Raw genomic sequence first — 21,988 nt, 5'->3', positions numbered from 1 at the left:
TTTACCTGTGGTAGATTTGCAGAATAATAGCCCCCGGAGGTGCCCATGTCCTAACCCCTGGACCCTGTGAATATGTTGTTACATGGCAAGGGGGAATGAAGGTTGCAGATGAAATTAAGATTGCTGGCTGGACTGGCCAGTTAGGTCAGCTGGTTAGTGCACAGTCCTATAACACCAAGGTCATGGGCTTGGATCCCTGTACTGGCCAGACACCAGAAAAAAAAAAAAAAAAGATTGCTAATTTGCTAACTTGAGATTGGGGAGAATATGCTGGATTGTCCAAGTGGGTCCAGTGTAACCAAGAGGGCCCCCCTTTTTTTTTGCTGGCGTGTATAGGGATTGAACCCCCAACCTTGGAGTTATCAGCACCATGCTCTAACCAACTGAGCTAACAAGCCAGCTAGTATCGATCTTATAGGAAGAGTCAAGAGGATCAGAGAAGAAAAAGGAGATGTGAGGATGGAAGCAGAGGCTGGAGTGATGTGCTTTGAAGGAGGGGGAAGTGGCCACAAGCCAAGGAATGCAGACGGCCTCTTGAAGCTGGAAAAGGCAAGAAAAAGGATTTTGTCTGAGATCCTCCAGAAAGGAAGACAGCCCTGCCACACCCTGACTTTAGCCCAGAGAGACCCATTTTGGACTTCTGACCTCCAGAACTGGAAGATAATAAAATATGCTGTTTTAAGCCACAAAATTTGTGGTCATTTTTTTTTTTTGGTGGCTGGCTGGTATAGGGATCTGAACCCTTGACCTCGGTGTTATTAGCGCCATGCTCTAATCCAGTAAGCTAACTGGCCAGGTGTTTGTGGTCATTTGTTACAGCAACAATAGGACAGTGATACACCATGTCTGGTGTGTGGTCCCTTCGAAGCTCCCCTGACAGCTACACCTCTGGTATTTGCTCTCTGGAGTAGTCCTCTCCCACTCTGAATGTGGGCTGCCTGGGACTTAACAGTGGATGATGATGGATGTGATGCGGTATCAGCTCCAGATTCAAGCATTGAAAGGACTGGGCAGATCCACTTTTTGCACTTTTAGGAGTCCCAAGGTGCAGTATAGGAAGCTCGGCAATCCTGCTAGAGCTGCCACATGGAGAGGTAGGGATCCGAGGCAGCGTGGGAGTGCAGAGGGGCTCAGCCTTCCCAGTGTCCTGTGAATGCTCCAGATGATTCCAGACCATCAGACTGCAACAGCATGAGAGACCCTAAGCAAGATCAGCAATGGAATAGCTCAGCTGGGCCCAGTCCACCTGCAGACCCACAGGAATAACAGCACAGTTGTTTGAAACCACTACGTGTTGGAGTAAATTTGTTCCACAGCCATTGTAGCCAAACCACTGTCTAATTGTGGCTACCATGAGTTGAGGGCCTCCTGTGGTGTGTGCTGGGAACTATTATCTCATTCAAATCACACATTGTCCTGAACATCACCCTCACTTGCTTTTTTTTTTTCTTGGCCGCTGGTGGTATGGGGATCTGAACCCTTGACCTTGGGTTGTCAGCACTGCTCTCTAACCAACTGAGCTAACTGGCCAGCCCCATCCTCACTTTCAAGATGAAGAAACTGAGGCCCTCCCTGTGAGGGCAGGTAAGTAAAACTGCTGGCAGATGGGCAGTTGGGTTTGAGCACAGGTCTGTCCAACTCCAGAGCCCCAGGCCCTTTGTACTTCCCAAGGCCACCTCTCCTCAAGACTCATTACTCAGAGGCCTGGTTTGGTTGCAGGCACTGGTTTGGCAGCCATTGTGTACCACCATGTTGGTTTAAGCAAACTCATAGCTATGATCCTGCCCTCTTCCTTCTCTTGCTCTTGTGGCCCATCAGAGAAGCAGGATTACTTACAGTAAACGAAAACCAAGACATGTACAGGAAGCATGGCCTGATCCATTACAGGGTCATTCTAGCCTGTAATGTACCTGGGTGCTTTCAGACACAGCCAAACTGTCTGGAGAGGGGCTGGGAGGGGTTCAAGCTCCTCTGTGGGCTCAGGAGTGCAGAACTTGGGGAGAGCAAAGCCCCGCTGAGGGCATTTCTCTGGGCCTCCTGGGACTGTCACCCCACACAGGTACGCTGGCCTGCATGGTTGGGTCAGACACCAACAGATGCTCAGGGGTGGGGACATTTACCTGTAGTCTTGGTGTTCTGTGAGCCTGCTGTTGGTTCCCAGGGAAGCGGGGAGGGTTTGACAGTGCTAAATTACCAGGCACAGCTCTGACCCAGGCTGCTTGGCATGGGCTGGGTCAGTATTCAGCCCCTACTCGTGGTCCTTGCACCCTCTAGTGGCCACAGGGAGAAAAGAGCAGCTCAACAGAGATGGGGATACTCCAGCTGGCATTGCACCCTGCCAGGTACACAAGGGAAAGAATGCAGAAGAGTGGGTGACCCCCGTCACACATCTCGTTTTAAACAACAGTGGTGCGGAATAAACACAGGAGTCCATGACATTGTCAAAAAGATGTGCCCCAGCCATGCTAGCTCTAAGAGGAATCTCATTTTCTCATTTCTTTTTATCACTGTAGAATTGAAAACAGATTCTCATAAGCCACACACGAAAAAATAAAAAATAAAAAATAAATCCTTAGTTATTAGGATAGCTTTCTTGAGATACATCTGACCTGACTTTCCCTTTGTAAAGTGGTTCCCCATCACTCAAAGCATTTCTTAGTCCAGAGCCCGTGGACCACCTGAGTCTCTGTGTCTGGGTTTCAGAGGAGGGCTGGCCAATTAGCTTAGTTGATTACAGTGTGATGTTGATAACATCAAGGTCTAGGGTTCCATGTCTGTCCTGGCCAGCTGCCCCCACCCCCCAAAGAGTCAGAGAATCTTATGGAATTATATGTAAAATTGTTCCAGTATGTGTATTTTGGGAAGAAGAGGGTCTAGAACTTCCATCAACTGCTAGAAGGGCTCTCAGACTTCCAGTTAAGATCCCCTTAAGATCACTGGAGGTTCCAGTTTCTTAGCACAGCCCTGATCCACTTGTGATCTAGCCCTTACCTACCTCTGGCCACCTTCCAAAAGTAAAGACTCAAATAAACAAAAAGCCACCATTCTTCGCTGCCTGCTGTTTTAGCAGGGGCAAGCCAACTGCTATGATATCAACCCCTACATCTCAAGGACTTAACACAATTTCATGTTCATTGTCCCTTCAGGCAATCAGGTGAGGAGGCAGCTTCTGAAGGTCACTCAGGTGCCCAGACTTTGTCCGTCCTGTGGCTCTAGACTCCTCAGTGACCTCTCCATTTCTCTGGCAAACAGGGAAAGAGCACAGAAGGGACCAGACATTGGAGGTTTTCCAGAGCCCACTTTGCAAATGGTGCTCAAAGCTTCCCTTCATATTCTGAAGTCCTGTGGCCACACCTAGCTGGAGGGCAGCTGGGGAATGCAGTGTAGCCCCAGAGGAAGAAGCAGGTTTGAAGAGCAGCAGGCCAATCTCTGCCACACCTGGCTGCCTCCTACTCATTTTTCCAGCTCAGGTGTCATCTCCTCCAGGCAGCCTTCCCTGTCCCCCACCTACACCTCAGTTTACCTTGCCCTTGATTCAGTTAGATGAACACTTCTCAAACGTCAAATCATCAGGGGACTTTGTTAAAATACAACTTTGACTCAGCAGGTCTAGGGTGGGGCCTAAGAGTCTGAATTTCTGACATACACCCAGGTGATGTTGATGCTGCTGGTTTTTCATTACACAGAGTTTCTCCCTGACAGCAGTGGAATATTTGGTCTGAGGGTGTATAAGTAAATAACAGGAAGCCTGGACTTCTTTGACAATATCTGTTAAAGTTGGAACACAAAACGAACATGGTGGGCCGGCCCGGTGGCGCACTGCTATAGTGCGCTGCTTAGGAAGTGTGGTGGCGCTCCCGCCGAGGGTTTGGATCCCACATACAGACCGGCCGCTCACTGGCTGAGCGAGGGGCAGGAGCAACACCGAGGGTTGTGATCCCATTGCCGGTCCCGGTCCGGTACGGGCGCAACACTGAGGGTTGCGATCCGTTGCCGGTCACGAAAAAAGACAAAAAGGAAAAAAAAAAAAAACGAACATGGTATATAGTAAAAATTACCTTTGAATCTCTTTACTCATGCAGGTAAACACCAGATGGAATAGCTATTGTGCACTTAGAGGCCATGGTGTATGAAAAGTGCATGACTTTAAAATCTCGAATCACACTCAAGAACATGAGAGGCTTCCCCAACTCACCCTGACTAAGATACTGAGTGACAGGCATAATCATCTTCATTATATTTTAAATATTTAATTAATTAATTAATTAATTATTTTCCTTTTTGTCTTTTTTACTGACCGGCAACGGGATCGCAACCCTTGGTGTTGCGCCCGCACCGCGCTCAGCCAGTGAGCGGGAACCGGTCTTCACATGGGATCCGAACCCTTGGCGGGAGCGCCGCCGTGCTCCCAAGTGGCGCACTCTCCAGTGCGCCACCGGGCCGGCCCTTAATTTATTTTTTTTGGTGACTGGCCAGTACAGGGATCTGAACCCTTGACCTTGGTGTTATGACATGGTTTTCTTTTTTTTTTTTTTGGGACCGGCAACGGGATCACAACCCTCGGTGTTGCGCCTGCACCTCGCTCAGCCAGCGAGCGGAAACCGGTCTGTATGTGGGATCCGAACCCTCGGCGGGAGCGCCGCTGCGCTCCCAAGCGGCGCACTGTAGCAGTGCGCCACCGGGCCGGCCCTATGACATGGTTTTCTAACCAACTGAGCTAACCTGTAAGCTCTATTTATTTTTTGGCAGCTGGTAGGTATGGGTACATCTTCATTATTTATTTTATTATTATTATTATTATTATTTTTTGTCTTTTGTCTTTTTCCGTGTCTGGCAACGGATCGCAACCCTCAGTGTTGCCTCTGTACCGGACCGGGGACCGGCAACGGGATCACAACCCTCGGTGTTGCTCCCGCGCCTTGCTCAGCCAGTGAGCGGGAACCGGATTATTATTATTTTTTTAAAGATGACCAGTAAGGGGATCTTAACCCTTGACCTGGTGTTGTCAGCACTACGCTCACCCAGTGAGCTAACCGGCCATCCCTGTATGGGATCCGAACCCTTGGCCTTGGAGTTATCAGCACCACACTCTCCTGAGTGAGCCACGGGCCGGCCCCATCTTCATTATTTAAATGGTGCATCCTCTCTCTTTCTCAGTAGAGCTGGTTTGTGTAAGTGAAACACATAAATGATATAATTTGCTCTGATACAACTTATTTTATATTTGTATCTGCCTTGAGAAGTATCTGGAAGGATACACACCAAAATGACAACCGTGTAAATACCTTTGGCAAGATGAAACTGGAAAATCAGAGAAAAACCTTTTACTTCTTAATTATTTGAATTTCTTATACTGAGCAAGTACAACTTTGTAATTAGAAATTTCCTATTGTAAGCACTGCCTTCATGTCATTAAATTTTTGAGGAAAACGTGATTTTTAACAACTGCATGATATTCAAAGAGTTGAGTTTGGATGGGTAACTAAAATAGTTGCCCGTTTACATGACTGTTTATGGCAAGAACCTGTCAGATCCTCCAGGATGAGGGTCTTATACCATTTCACAAGACCAGGCACAGAGAATGGGCCCATTCAAGGTATATGGAATGAAAGAGTCCTGCTCATAGAGGTAGAGGGAGGTGAACAGAAGTGGGCAGAAGAGGATGAGGACTGTCTGGGGCACGGTGGCTAAGAGAGATCGTTTGGCATCCAAATTACTGGGAAGGTCAACTAAGCTCTCTGGGCATCAGTATGCCCATTTATGAAGTGAGGATAGTAATAGTTTCTACCTCCCAGGGCTGTGCTGAGGATTAAATGCATCGGTAGGTAAAGCTCTTACACATGCCTGCCACTGTTCTCATGAGTGTCACCTATGTTCTTAGCTGAGCTATTCCAGCTTCCAGCTGTCTGTCAAGGTAAAGAACATGGACCACCTGCATCAGAATCCCATAGGGGAGGGGATAGATAAAAATGCATATCTTTGTGCTGCACCCAGACCTACCGAATCCAAATTTCGGAGGTGTGGCCCAAGCATCCGCATTTTTAACAAACTCTCTGGGTGACACTGAAAGTTGAGAACTACTGATCAAGGATAGCACTTGCTATGGGGGTGAAAGTCCCTCATTTATCACTCAAAACAGCATACATCAAACCTACTGCAAAGTCTTTTAATGTCCACCACACCCCCCTTCCAGAGGGTTTGGGGACCATTTCTAACTTAATGATACTCTTGACCACAGGTGTCCAGATGCTGAGAGTATTGTTTCTTCTGTGGCTTTTCCAGGACTTGTACATACTAAATCATAGCAGATTAAATTGTGATATTCAACTATTTTTGACCCATGAAAAAGTCAGTTTCATATAGTTCAGCCTAAATTTCAACAATTCACATATTTACCTATTTGCTTCCCCAAAGGGATCCACAGAAATTCCTTCCTGAAATATGATGACCTAAAGCAAGCAAAAAATGGTAAAAAAAAAAAAAAAAAAAAAAAAAAAAAAAACGGCCTCAAACCACATAAAAGGAAGACAGAACAGCTGCACTGGAGCCAGGGAGGAGACAATCAATGCACTTGACAGTCATTGTATTTGAGTTTAGTTGTTTCCAGGAATCCGGGTGAAAAGGGAACCATGAGGTTGTTAGTCTTTTGCTGTCAGATAAAAGGCACTAAGTTATTCTCAGCCCAAATCCAGGAAGAAAATGACTAAGTTAGCACCTAAATGTTGGTGAGTTGTCATCTCCTGAACTTCAAGTCTGAGAAAATCACATTTGTCTTTAAGCTCCAGAGGTTAATAGTGGCTTTCACTTACAGCAGTGAGGCATCGCCATAGCAAAAGTTATTAGATCCAAGGGACAATTTAATGCACCTTTACAAGCCACCAATTTGATGCAGAAGTGACAGTCAAACCTTGCGTCCCTGACTATGCCAAGTGACACTCAGTTCAGAAAGGTCACAAAACACTGTTTGCTTTGCTTGACCTCAAAAAAATCTTGTCGTTTCTGTGCCATGCTGTACGTTTTCAAATAAACATCTCTTTTATTCTTACAGCATTAAAATATAAACAATGAAACCCTGGAAAGCTTCAGGGACAGATAAGAACTTACTTCATTCAGGCTTTCTCCAAATCAGCTACAGACATGCATTGGGAGCTTTACTTTCAGCAAAATCTGGATTCACAATTCACAGGCTCCTCTACCTCACTGCACTGGCCCATAATCACCTTACAGCTAAGGGCTTTTTCCTTCAGGCTGGTCATTCTCAAACAAGGGTGAGGGGTGTGGGAAGGAGGGGTGATCCTCCCCCTCATCCCCAGAGGACATTTGGCCATGTCTGGAGACATGCTTGTTTGTCACAATTGGGGGTAGCATAGCAGGATGCTCTTCGCATCTAGCTGACCGCAGCCAGGGATGCTGCTAAACATCCCAGAATGCACAGGACAGCCCCAACAACCAAGAATGATCTGGTCCAGAATGTCAATAGTGGTGAGGTTGAGAAACTCTGGTCTAGACAAACCAGCTGCTTCGCATTGCAAATTGAGGGCACTTCTTCAGCTCTGGCCTCATCAGAGATCAAAGGTCTTTTTTTAAAGGAAAGATGAGGGCTGGCCGGTTAGCTCAGTTGGCTAGAGCATCTTGCTGATAACACCAAGGTCCACGGTGCAATCCTTGTACTGGCCAGTGCCAAAAGAAAAAAAAAAAAGGGAAAGGACAGTCACTTGCTTTGATGAGTCCTTCTGGTCAAGGGAGATGTAGTGGATTGGATTATGTCACCCACAAACTCCCTGAAGCTTGAATTCTGTCCCTCAAGTTTTATGTATTAGAAATTTGGCCCCCACTATGACTGTTAAGATGGTGGGAAATCCTATTAAGGTAATTGAAAGGTGGAGCCTTGAAGAGGTGATTGGATTGTAGGACTATACAGGAGTGAATGGATTAATAATGGTAGTCAGGGGCATGGGGGCTTTAAAAGAAGAGGAGAGTCTGTCTTTCTCTCTCTCTCTGCTTCCACCATCTTGCAATGTGAGACCCTTGGGTCACTGTCACCACCACCAATCAGATGTGTTCCCTGGACTTTGGACTTACCAGCCTCCAAAACTATAAGCAAATAAATTTTGTTTTCTTATAAATCAACCAGTTCCAAGTATTTTGTTATAAGCAACAGAAATGGACTAAAATAGAAGGTGACATGCCCTGGGCATAGACAAGATTGCACACAGAAACAGAGCTTTGTTGCTTTGCATAGGAGTAACTGGAGTTTCAAGGTTGCATGCCTGTTGCTTGAATGTGGAGAAGTTGGGGGGTGGGGTGCTGAATGGATGTGGCTGGGGAGACCCAAGGAGGGAGAAATGAACCCTTGCGACATACGTTGCAACATACATTGCAACAGTAACAGACATGCGTCCTTCATCCAGCCTCACTTCCTTTAGGGACCTCTGTCCCACTGTCCATGGTTCTGACCTGTCTGTCGATCAGTGTGTTCCATCCCCCCACCCCCATCACCGAGCGAATCAGAACACAGGCTGGCCACTGAGTGCTTTTCTTCCAGTGCCAGGTGAGAAGAAGGTCTCTTCCCATCTGTATGCATCTGGGGCTGTAGGGTCGGATTTCCTTGCCACGTGCAAAGGGCCTGTTTTAGAATAAAGCCAGCACACAAGAAACCCTAGAGGAGGGAGAGAGGGATATGGAAAGGGAGGGATATACGAAGAGGGAGATGGAAGAGAAGAGATGCAAAATGAGACAGAAGAGAGAAGAGAAAGAACAGGAGAGAGCCAAGCCCCACATAGGTGCTGGATCCAGCCAGGCCTGAAACCTCCCCTTGGACTTTCCAGTTATGTGAATCAATTGCCTCCCATTTTAGCTTAAGCCAGTTTCACATGGGTTTCTCTCACCTGTAACCAAAAGATTACTCACAAATACAGAAGTGAGTGATGCTGCGTATTTAAGGGTCGTTTCTGTTTGTTTTTGCGGCTGGCCTGTACAGGGATCCGAACCCGTGACATTGGTGTTATAAGGCTGTGCTCTAACCAACTGAGCTAACTGGCCAGCCCTAAGGGTCTTTTTCATGCTGAATATGAAGTTTCCTTCTGTTGGGCTGCCATTACCACCAACACCCGCAAACCTGGGGTAACCTTCTGCGCACAGTCATCTTAGATTTATGTGGTGTGGGAATGAAGCCAGAGAAGCGGGGTCCCTGGGTAAGAAGGGTGGCAGGTGCAGGAGCCACCAGCAACAGAAACAGACAATGGTGATGAGGCAGACTGCAGCCTGTTAAACCTTAAATTCAAGTTGAGAGTCCTGAGACGGGGACAGGAGCCATCTGCTTTGGATGTCAAAGGGAAAGGGTGGCTCCAGGATACTAGAGCCCTTGAGGCCACCTGCGTTCCCTAGGATGCAGGAGAACAGGTTACTGTTCTCCTCTCTTGCCTCCCTCCTCCAGTCCAGCACAAAGTGGCTGGGGTGACCATGTGGAGGAGGTGCGCTCCAGCTGCACATTGCCAGCCGCCGCCTGCTGGGGTGGGAGGCAGTGAGGGCTGGACCTCGCCTGCTCGGTTAGGAGGCAGCCCCAGAAGCTGCCTGCCTGTCCAGCCAAGCTGGACTCCTGTTTCTCACCTGGTGGGAGTTGTAGTGAAAAGACAGTGGAGGGAGGCTACTCTTGGCTCCTTTTCTTGCATATGGGATGCTGAGACGTGGGAATAGAGTATCCAGGCCACTCTGGTGAGGAATGAACGTGAGCTATTCTGCTGTGGATTCTGCAACAACCCTCCCCACTTCTTTGAGAATCTCCTGAGACTTGCATGAAGAGGTATGATGAAATCACATCCATCTGGACAGTAGGAGTAAGGAATTTGGAGTCACCAGAACATGCTCTGGGATATAGGAGGATCATCATACCCAATTCTCAATCCCGACTGCATGCTGGAATTACCTAGGGAGTTTTAAAAAAATACTTATGCCTGGGCCCCACACCCAGGAAGTCTGGTTCAATTGGTCTGGGGGTATGACATGGCCATGGATATTTTATCTTTTTTTGTGGCGGCTGGTTGTATGGGAATCCAAACCCTTGATCTTGGTGTTATTGGCACAGGGGCTCTAACCAAGTGAGCTAACCAGCCAGCCCCAGCCATGAATATTTTCAAAAACCTCAGGTGTTTCTAATGTGCAACCAAGGTAGAGGAACACTGATTTAATGCAGAGAAGAAAACAGAAATAAATAGAAATCCTATTGGGCAAATGAAAACTGTAATCTTCCCGTAAGTATATGTGGTTTTGAGTCCTGACTTCACCTGAACTTAACAGATTCAAGACTGTGGCCAAGTTTCTTAACCTCCCTGACCTTTATCTACCTGTAACACTGGGAGGGTAGCAGCCACATCATCTCAAGAGTCTTCTCTTGCTGTCAGTGCCCCAGTGTTTTAGCCCGTTTTGTGTTGCTATAACAGAAACACCTGAGACTGGGTAATTTATAAAGGAGAGAGGTTTATTTGGCTTACGATTCTGGGACAGCTGCATCTGGCATGGGCCTCAGGCTGCTTCTACTCATGGCAGAAAGTGGCAGACAGCCGTTGGGTACAAGCAGATCACATGGCGAGCGGAAGCAAGAGAGAGAGAGGAGGTGCCAGGGTCTTTTTAAACAACCAGCTCTTGCAGGAACTAATAGAGCGAGAACTCACTCATTAATCCCCCTTCCCCCAGGGAGGGCATTAAGCCATTCATGAGGGATCTGCCCCCATGACTCAATCAGTTTCCAACACTGCCACATTGGGGATCAAATTTCCACATGTGTTTTGGAGGGGACAACCCATCCAAACTCCATCACCCAGCTACACTGGGCTTCTTGTCCCCAGAGGCTGGCATCTCTCAGGTCTTCATGTGTCTACCCAGGTTGACCCCTCTTCTGGGCTCACTCCTAATCAGTCTTTAATACCCAGCTCAAGTATCATTGGCTCTGAAAGCCTCAGTGTATGCATGCAGTTCCCTCTGCCTGGTATTTTCATCCTCCCGCTATGGCAGAGATCATTAACTGTCCCTAATATCCATTCTCCTCCTCTTTTAGACTAGATCCCTGTGTGTTAGCAGAGCACACTGCCCCTCAAAGCAAGATTTGTCACTTGATTAAGTTCTGGCTAATGGAATGTGAGCAAAATGATGTGTCCAATTTCCATGTCATAGTCTTAAAGGAAAGAAGCAGGCACTCCATTTTTACTTCCTGCTGGCTGGAATATTAGTGTAATGGCAGATGCTGAAACATCTATATTGGACTATGAGGTTCCGACATGGATCCCTGATACTGAAAAGCTGCCCTATCAGTGCTGGACTGAGGTAACTTAAATAAGAAAAAAACAAATGTCTATACTGTTTTAACCACTGCTAGATTGACCTTTGTAACAGCAACCAAACCAGTATCCTAAGTAACACACCACTCATTCCCTGGATAAAACCCACTTGCTCTTCAGACTTTAATGTAAATATCACTTCCTCAAAGAGGTCTTTTTGGCTGGCTGGTTAGCTCAGTTGGTTAGAGCACAGCTTTATACCACTAAGGTCATGGGTTCAGTTCCCCAGACTGGCCGGCAGCCCCCTTGCCCCAAAATAGGAGAGATCTTCTCTAACATCTCCCCATATAAAATAGTTTTTTCTTCATAGTATTTACCACAATTGGTAATTCTATTTATGAGTATATTTATGTATTTATTTGTTTACTAATATATGCTCCACAAGGGCAGGAGCCATCTGTGTCTTGTTACCTATGGGTTCCCCAGCTCGTATTATAATGCCTGGCACTTGGTGTGTACCCAGTCGCTCTTTGTTTAATCAGTGAGTGAACAGAGGTCCCCACATAGAAGAGGTCCCAGAATGCTCGATTGCTGTTACAGAAAGAGCTGTCGGCAATCACCAAGTCCAAGAGCCTTATTTGAATAATGAAATTGATGAGTTAGTTTTAAGTTGCTCATAGGAAGCAGAAGGTGAGGGCCCACAAACTCTACCTGATCCGTCGTTTCTTTTCCACTATGGTGTCTCCTTGGAGGGCACTGATGGACCACCAGTAGTCCCGGCATCACAGATTAGAAACCTCTGCTGTAGACCTAACTCTTCATTTTATAGGTGAATGCAAGCAACTGGTTCAAGGCTATATGTCTTGGGGATTGTACCAGTTTTCTATCACTGTATAATAAATCAGCACAAATTTAGCAGCTGAAAACAACATATACATTTATCATCTCCCAGTTTCTGTGAGTCAGGAGTCTGGGCATGGCTTAGCTGGGTCCTCTGCTCAGGATCTCATAGGACTAAATGCAGGCATTGACTGGGGCTGCATTCTTTTTTTTATTTTTAATTTTTAATTTTTATTTTTTTATTTTTTAAAAAGATGACCGGTAAGGGGATCTTAACCCTTAGCTTGGTGCTGTTGGCATCACACTCACCCAGTGAGCAAACCGGCCATCCGTATATGGGATCCGAACCCGTGGCCTTGGTGTTATCAGCACCGCACTCTACCGAGTGAGCCACGGGCCGGCCCAGGGGGCTGCATTCTTATCTGAGGATTTAACTGGGGAAAATTCCACTTCTAACCACATTCAGGTTTGTATTAGTCTGTTTCTGTTGTTTCTAACAAAATACCTGGAATTGGGTAATTTGTAAGAAAACAAATTTATTGCTTACAGTTTTGGAGGCTGGGAATCCAAAGTCTGGGGAAAACATCTGGCGAAGTGACTCTACAGCAATGCGGGATGTCACATGGTGAGAATGGCAGAGCAAAGAGAGAGAGAACTCCTCAGGAGCTGTCCTTTTAAAGCCCTCAGAACCACGCCCATGACCACCATTAAACCATCAACTTATTAATCCATTTACTAGGGGATGGTCCTCACAATCTAATCACCTTTTCAAGGTCCCACCTTTCAATTACCATAATAGGATTTCCCACCCTCAACAGTTACAGTGGGGATTAAGCCTTAATGAGTTTGGGGGGACATTCAGTCTTCAGCAAGGGTGTTGGCAGAATTCATTGCCTTGCAGTTTTAGGATTCATGGTGCCTTGGGTTTTTTTCCCCCCTTTTTAAATTAAAAAAATTTTTTTTATTATGTGTCTTTCTTTTTCAAGGCTGGTAGGAGAATCTGGTTTTTAATGGTTTCACCAGATTAAGTCAGGCCCACCCAGCATAATGTCCCTTTGATGAACTCAAAGTGAACTGATATCTTTCTTTCTTTCTTTCTTTTGGTGGCTGGCTAGTAAAAGTATTCAAACCCTTGAACTTGGCTTTATAACACTGTGCTCTAACCAACTGAGCTAGCCAGCCAGCCGCCCAAAACAAGTTTCTGACCTTAGTTACATAAGCAATGTCATATTCTATTGGCTAGAAGCAAACCTTAAATCCTACCTACACTCAAGAGGAGGGGATTACACAGGGTGTGACCTCCAGGGGTAGGAATTATTGAGAGTCACCTAGGGTCTGCCCACCATCAGGACAAAGATGAGGATCTTGGCTCCAAACCTAGGGCTCTTTCCAGCAACTCTCAGAGCTTTTAGAGACATCATTGTCTCATTCTCACTACCTTGGATGTTTCAAATAACACTGCCATTGTTTCTTTTTTTCAACCATGTTTATCCACAGGGCTGACAAGTCTGTGAAGTGAATAAGCTATTGAATGGCCTGTGGTTTCACCTCTTCCTTCCGTATCACTGGCATCCTGGAGGCATCCTGGACATGGGATCAGTGAGCATAACAACCATCCCTGGCACGTTCACTTTCTCAGGGCCCAATTTTGGCCTCACTGGGGGACCACAGATGATACCAGGATGCACCATGATGCAGAATGGGGTTAGTCAAGAGAGGTCCTGCTGTTCCCCATCATGATGTCCTGGATCAGTGGAGGGACAGGGTGGGACCATATTAGTAGTTAGTATTTATTAAATGCTTCCTTCAGTTAAGACACAGTGCCAAGCACTTTTTGCATAGTGTTTCATCTAATGCTCAGAGCAACGCTATAGGGCAGGTACTATGATTATCCTCATTGTACAGAGGAGAAGAAAGCTCAGAAATGTGGAGTGACTGGCTGGCCCGGTGGCACACTGCTACAGTGCGCTGCTTGGGAGTGCGGCAGCGCTCCCGCCGAGGGTTCGGATCCCACATACAGACTGGTTCCTGCTCATTGGCTGAGCGAGGTGTGGGCGCAGCACCGAGGGTTGCGATCCCGTTGCCAGTCCCGGTCCGGTACGGGCGCGACACTGAGGGTTGCGATCCGTTGCCAGACACGAAAAAAGACAAAAAGGAAAAAAAAAAAAAAAGAAATGTGGAGTGACTTGCTGTATTAGTCCATTCCTATTGCTTATAACAAAATACTTGAATCTTGGTGATTTATAAAGAAAATGAAATTTATTGCTTACAGTTTCTGAGGCTGGGAAGTCAAAAGTCCATCAAGTGGTGGTGACAGTGACCCAGGGGTCTCATATTGCAAGATGGTGGAAGCAGAGAGAGCAGAGAAAGGGAGACAAACAGACTGTCCTCTTCTTTAAGCCCTCAGAACCACGCCCCTGACCACCATTTTTAATCTATTCATTACAGCATGCTCCTATAATCCAATTACCTCATCAAGACTCCACCTTTCAATGACCATAATAGGATTTCCCACCCTCTTAGCAGTCACAGTGGGGGTAAGTTTCTAATACATAAGACTTGGGGGACACAATTTAAGCTTCATTGAGTTTTGGGGGGACATAATTCAATCCACTACACTTGTTCATGGTTGCGTAGCTAGAAAGCAGTAGATCTGGGGCTCTCTGGCTCTCTGACCAGTGTCCACCCTGCTGCGTGCCCTTCTGTGTTTTTCGTGCATGTCTTTGAGGACCCCTCTACTTTCACTTCACATGTTGGAGATTTGTCCATGAGGCTTGGAAAGGGAAACCTCCAGGTTTCCACAGCTTGGTGCTCAATGTCAAGGAAATTGTGTCTACCGTAAGAATTGCCCTTGGAATTTTTTTCTGAGCATGAATCTGCCTGGGATTTTTTGGTGTGTTTTTTGGCTCAGAAATAGCTGCTGCATGCCACATCGTGAGAGCTGATTGTTAAATGTTCAGAAATTGTGTAATATCATTTATAAATAGCCAAAAAGTGGAAATAGCAAAAACACCCATTAACTAGTGAATGGACAAAAATATAGCATATCCATAGAATGAAATATTTTGTTATAAAAAGGAATGAAATATTGATCCATGCTACAACATCGACGAAACTTGAAAAAATTTTAAGTTAAAGAAAGCAGACACAAAAGGCCACGTATCGTTCTACTCCATTGACATGAAATGTCCAGAACAGGTGAATCTAGAGACAGAGAGCAGATTAGTGGTTCCAAGGGGCTGTGGGGGGAGTGAGGCGTGGAGAGTGACTGCTGATGGGTATAGAGTTTCCTTTCTGGGGTGATGAAATGTTCTGAAATTAGATAGTGGTAATGTTTACACAATTTGATGAGTATACTAAAAACCACTGAACTGAACACTTTAAGTCAGTGAATTCTGTGGTATGTGAATTACACTTCAATGAAGCTATTATTAAAGAATTAAATTATATAAACTTATAATTAAATGAATCATATCTAAAGTGGAGGTAATGGATACTCAAAACTCATCACTTCCCAATTATTCTGCTACTTTTTAGTATTATGCATACTTTTGAGATTATTTGTATCCATTATGTCTGTATGGTGGGAACAGTATCTGAGGGTGTGCCACTGTGCGTCTCTTTCCTACATCTTTTTTCCCTGATGTCATGTTGGTAGCTTAAAATCAGCCATAGTGGGTGTATTAGTCCATTTTGTGTTGCTATAACAGAATACTGAGACTGAGTAATTTATAAAGAACACAGGTTTATTTGGTTTACGATTCTGGGACAGCTGCATCTGGCGCGAGCCTCAGGCTGCTTCTACTCATAGTGGAAAGTGGCAGGCAGCGGCAGGTACGAGCAGATCATACAGTGAGAGGAAGCAAGACAGAGAGACAGGAGGTGCCAGGGTCTTTTAAACAACCAGCTCTCACGGAAACTAATAGAGTGAGAACTCACTCAGGCTCCCCTCCCCCAGGGAGAACATTAATCCATTCATGAGGGATCCACCCCACATGACTCAAACAGTTTCCAACTCTGCCACACTGGGTATCAGATTTCCGCATGAGTTTTGGGGGGACAACATATCCAAACTCTATCAGTGGGAGTATTTACTCAAGGGCAATGAGCAGATGCTGCAAATCAGGGTTTTATTGTCATTGTGTTGATTGTCTAGGTTTAAGAAAATCATAGAGAAAATGTTAATAAGGCAGATTAAACTTAAAAGTGTATCATATCTGTAACCGTTACATTGTGAATAGCACAAAAAATTGGGGAAATCTTCCAATATTCAAAAACTAATTGGATTCATCAAAGAAGTCATGGGGCCGGCCCGGTGGCGCACTGCTACAGTGCGCTGCTTGGGAGTGCGGCGACGCTCCCGCCGAGGGTTTGGATCCCACATACAGACCGGTTCCCGCTCACTGGCTGAGTGAGGTGTGGGCGCAGCACCGAGGGTTGCGATCCCGTTGCCGGTCCCGGCCCGGTACGGGCGCAACATTGAGGGTTGCAATCCATTGCCGGACACGAAAAAAGACAAAAAAAAAAAAAAAAGTCATTAATGTTGAGAAATTAACAAAGTTTCAATGTATACCTTCATAGTTCAACTTTTGTCTTTTTTTTCTTTTACTTGTAAATATAAATTTATTTTAATTTTTTTATATTGATACATTTAAAAAAATTTATTTATTTCATTTTTTTGTTGGTTATGAATATTCATGGAGTACAAAGCTAATTGTCACCACTCATGCCCAAGATGTGATGGCCAGATCCATACTGGCAACATGCCCATTACCACAAATTGTGATCATACCCTGTGTCCCACACCCCATTGTCCCTGACCTCCCTCCCCATCCCCCTTTCCCCACTCTACTTTGTATCCCTAGGTATGTTCTGTCCCTCTGCAAGTCCAATGCACCACTGTGATCTTTCTTTTCTTCCTTCTTATTTTCTTAGCTCCCACTTATGAGTGAGTACATGTGGTATTTATCCCTCTGTGCTTTGCTCATTTCACTCAACGTAAGTCTATTCAAGCTCATCCATGTTGTTGCAAAAGGGAGAATTTCATTTTCTTTTATGGCAAAGTAGTATTCCATGGTCTCTATATACCACATTTTCCTTATCCAATCATCCACTGATGGACGTTTAGGTTGGTTCCATATCTTGGCTATTGTGAACAGAGCTGTGACGAACATAGGAGTCCCGGTATCCCTTTGACATGATGATTTCCATTCCTTTGGGTATATACCCAAAAGTGGGATTGCTGGATAATATGGAAGATCTATCTGTAATTTGAGAAAACTCCATAGTGTTTTCCATAGTGGTTGTACTAATTTACAGTCCCACCAACAGTGTGGGAGCCTTCCCTTCTCTCTGCTTCCTTGCCAGCGATTTTTTATTCTCCATCTTTTTGATTATAGCCAGTCTAACTGGGGTGAGGTGGTATCTCAAAGTAGTTTTAATTTGCGTTTCCCTAATGACTAGTAATGTTGAGCATTTTTTCATGTACCTGTTGGCCATTCATATATCTTCCTTTAAAAAATGTCTATTCAGTTCCTTTGCCCATTTTTTAATTGGGTTATTTGTTTTTTTACTGTGTAATTGCTTGAGTTCCTTTTATATTATGAATATTAATCCCTTGTCAGATGCATATTTGCAAAAATTTTCTCCCACTCTGTAGGTTGTTGTTTCACTATGTTGATTGTTTCCTTTGCTGTGCAGAAGCTTTTTACTTTGATATAGTCCCACTTGTTTATTTTTTCTTTCGTTGCCTGTGCTTTTGGGCTCCTGTTCATAAAGTCTGTGCCCATACCTAGTTCCTGAAGTGTTTTGCCTATATTTTCCCTTAGTAATTTTACAGCTTCAGGTCTTATACTTAAGTCTTTAATCCATTTTGAGTTGACTTTAGTATATGGTGAGAGGTGCATGTCTAGTTTTATTCATCTGCATATGGCTATCCAATTTTCCCAGCACCACTTGTTGAAGAGGTAGTCTTTTCCCTGATATATGTTTTTGCTGCCTTTGTCAAATACCAGATGGCTGCAAGCCTGAGGGGTGATTTCTGGGTTCTCTATTCTGCTCCACTGGTCTGAGTGTCTATTTTTATGCCAGTACCATGCTGTTTTGCTTACTATAGCTTTGTAGTATAACTTGAAATTGGGTAGTGTTATGCCTCTGGCTTTTTATTTTTTGCTCAGGATTGCTTTGGCTATCCAGTGTCTTTTGTTGTTCCACATGAATGTTGAGATTGTTTTTTCCATTTCTGTAAAGAATGCCATTGGTATTTTTTTTTAATATAAATTTAAGTATCAACCCACATTTGTCAAAACCATACCTGAAAGACCAATTATAAACATTTACCAGCATATCGTGGGCTGTGTGGCCTTTGCAGGCCCACAGTCCTGATTTAAAATTCTTGCTTTGCCACTTATTTGCAGGGTGACCTTGAAAAATTCACTTAGTTTTCTGAACTACACCTTCCTTTAATGTAAAGTGGGGTCTATAATACTGATCTCATGGAGTTAATAATGGCTACTATTTAGTGTGTTCTACTATATGCCTGCTACATGCCTACTATATTCCTAGTGTGTTAAGCATTTTCTATGCACTATATCTTTAAATTTTCTCAGTCATCATAGAAAGTGGGTCCTCATTAATCCATTTTTACAGATGAGAAAGAGGAGCCACAGAGAGATGGAGTCCTAGGCTAGTTGTATCAACCCAGGCAGTCTGATTCCTTAGCCATTTAATACTATATAGAGGCCACAAAGTCAAGTGAGCAAAAATATTGCTTTCTTAGTTTTCTACAGTTCAGGGTCATTTCTATTTGAGCTATCACTGAGATGGCCCCATCCCAAACCCCAGTCCTTCTTGGGATCCATACCCCTCTCCATGGTTGTGCTATGGTCCTGGAGTCTTGCACAGTACCAAAGTGTCCCTCGGTCACTGGCCTGCACAGTTTGCCATGGAGATATCCACCATCTTGGCTCATGTGGCCTTTTACTTTCTAGAATTCTCTGCTGCTTTTACATCCTGCTTGGGGCTCCAGGAAGCCTGGGTCAATCTTAGCTCTGACATTTGCAAAGCCTGAGGCTCTGCTTCCTCACCTGAGGCTTTGCTTCCTCACCTGTAAAGTGGGCTTGGAAGAACCTGTGGTCCTTTTCCTTAGATGCTGGAGGGGACCATCCAGCTGGTCCCCTCCAGCATCTTACATCCCACTCAGGAACTCTGCTCAGGATGAGCCCCCAACTCCAAGATCCATAGACTTTTCTGCTCTTTCCAATGCTCCTTATCTTATCCTCAGCCAAAGGGAATCTTTATCTGCTCTGTGGAAGGGAGGAAGTATCACTCTTCCTCCTGCTTCTACTTAAGGTGGTCTGACTTTACCAGAACATCCATTTCATTTTTTTAGGCAAGGCATTTATATGCTTAAAAGATATTAAAGAGTATGTAGTGAAAATTCTCCCTCTCTTGCCTGTCTCTCTCCCCACAATTCCTCACCCTAGATGCCAACACTATTACCAGTCTCTTTTGTCCTTTCAGAGAGCATCTATGCATATCCTAGCAACTAGCTCTATATATTCTCCCTCTTCCCACATACACACTGTTTTTTAAAATTTTCTTAAGAAAAATTGCAAACATATGCCAAAGAAGAGAGAACAGCATAATGACCTCACCCTGTGCCCTGTCATCCAGTTTCAACCACTGTCAACTCATGACCAGTCTTGGGTCATCTCTACCCCACCCACTTCCTGCTTACAACTGGTTAATTTGAAGCAAATCCCAGACATTTTTTATTATTTCAAACAAAAATATTTAGAGTGGACCTTGAACATATAAGAAGTCTTTAAAAACATAGTCACAATATATCATCATATGTAACAATTTTAACAATATGTCTTACTTAGTCTGTGCTACTGTAACAAAATACCACAGACTGGGTAATTTGTAAGCAACAGAAATGTATTTCCTCCCAATTTTGGAGGCTGGAAAGTCCAAGATCAAAGCACAGGCGGGTTCCATCCCTGAAGAAGGCCATTCCTCATAGAGGGTGTTGTCTAGGTGTCCTTACATAACGGAAGGGACAGAAGGGCAAACAAGTGACAAACACTCTGTGTTTACCAGGTAGAAGAGCAGAAGAGCAAAAGGACCTAAAACTAGTTCCCTCCAGCCCTTTTATAAGACACTAATCCATTTATGAGGGCAGAGAAAGGCCCGTCTTTTAATATTAACACCATGGGGATTAAGTTTCAACGTGAATTTTGGAGGGAACTCATTTGAACCACAGAATAGAAATTCTTCAATATAATAAAATATCCAGTCAGTGTTCAAATCTCTCAGATAGTTTTACTATGTTTGAATCAAGCTCCAAATGAGGTCCATACATTATAATTGGTTGGTATTGCTAAGTCCCTTTTAACATTGGTCCCCTCCATCTCTCTCCTTTTCCATTGTAAGATTTTGTTGATTACATCCTTGGTTACGTCATTTCATATGTTCCTCTGTTTCCTGTACTTTTGTGGATTCGGCACTTAAGATCCAATATGTATGACAAAGCTCCTAGGAATGTAATCTATGCTGGGATCTCTTACAATCTTAGATCTAATGGCTTGGTCAGAATCAGATTCCATTTTTTCGGCAAGATTACTTCGCCAGGGTGGTGTGTGCATTTCTATCACAAGGCACACGATCTCAGGTTGTCTCTCTTTTTGGGATGTTGGATCTCATGGTTGTTCATTGCCTTGATCTACCAATTTATTAGAAGTTGCAAAATGATGATGTTCTAATTTGATCTGTTCCTTCACGGATTTGGTGGAATCATCCTATAAAGAGAAACTTCCCTTACTCAACTCTTTGGCTACCCCGAGGCACATTCAGGGAAGAAAGGCAGAAAGAATGCTTGTTTTTTTCTTTTCTGTGCCAGTTTTCAAAATAATGAGTTGGTTCTTTAGCATCCTCCAAGATGACTAATAAGGGTTTTTTGGTTTTTTTTAAAAGTATTCATGGATTTTAAGTATTCATGGATTTTAAGTATTTATGCATTCATGGATTTAAATATGCTGTGTTTGAAATGTTTCAACCCATTTTAGTTATTATCCTTATAGATACTCAGATTATCCCCTTTGGCCACTAGGAGCTTCTTGGACTTGGCACCTGAGTGCATTTGATATGACCATAGTGTTCTTTGACAGCCGCCTTGCACCCCTTGGCCAGTGCAGGGATCGAACCCTAGACCTTGGTGTTATCAGCACCATGCTCTAACCACTGAACAAACCGGCCAGCCCACCTTCTCCAGACTTTAAATCAGCCATTTCTCCAAGGAGCCATCTGGGTCCTGGTGATGCACAGCTTTCTTTTGAACTCCCACTCAAACTTTAGCAAACTAAACAAACCATTTTGCATCTTACTTCACGTAATGATACATCTTGGATATCATTCCATATGACATGGTTTAGACTGTTGAAAACAAAAGCCCCAAAGATGATTTCTACTCTATCCCCTGCTACATCTTGCCCTGAGGCAGTGAACACTAGGCTGACTCCGATATGGAGTCAGAGACAGGAAGGGGATATACAGGGAGAAAACTTAGTATATGTAAAAGCACAGAGCACATTAGCTAGGGGGTTGGGAAAATGATGATCCCGTCTTCCTTATCTGTGCTTTGCTCATATCTTAAAAAAATACCTTTCAATGTAATAATTCTTAGGAGTAGTAACACTCCTTATTGGGAAGGGAAGAAATGCACTGTCAAGTTGTTACATTTTAATGCACATTGATGAGAAATTCCTTCTTTGGTTCTCATATAATTCAGGGCATGCCCAGAACTTTGGCTCTATTTGGGAATTAGAATAAAACAGCAGCTCATCCATCTCTCCCATTTCCCAGAGCCTCACAGG

General features: G+C 44.5%; 1 non-coding gene across 1 annotated transcript; it reads right to left on the bottom strand.

Annotated features, from left to right (window-relative positions):
• Nucleotides 1-324: 324 nt before the first annotated feature.
• On the bottom strand, nt 325-398 carry TRNAI-GAU. The gene has a single exon. It is a non-coding gene; the product is annotated as a tRNA-Ile (tRNA).
• Between the last annotated feature and the right edge of the window lie 21,590 nt (nt 399-21,988).

This window comes from Galeopterus variegatus, unplaced genomic scaffold (assembly GCF_000696425.1).
Source record: "Galeopterus variegatus unplaced genomic scaffold, G_variegatus-3.0.2 Scaffold195, whole genome shotgun sequence".
NCBI classification, from domain to species: domain Eukaryota; kingdom Metazoa; phylum Chordata; class Mammalia; order Dermoptera; family Cynocephalidae; genus Galeopterus; species Galeopterus variegatus.
Note: the sequence above shows the minus strand (reverse complement) of the source record. Positions and strands in the feature narration are given on the sequence as shown.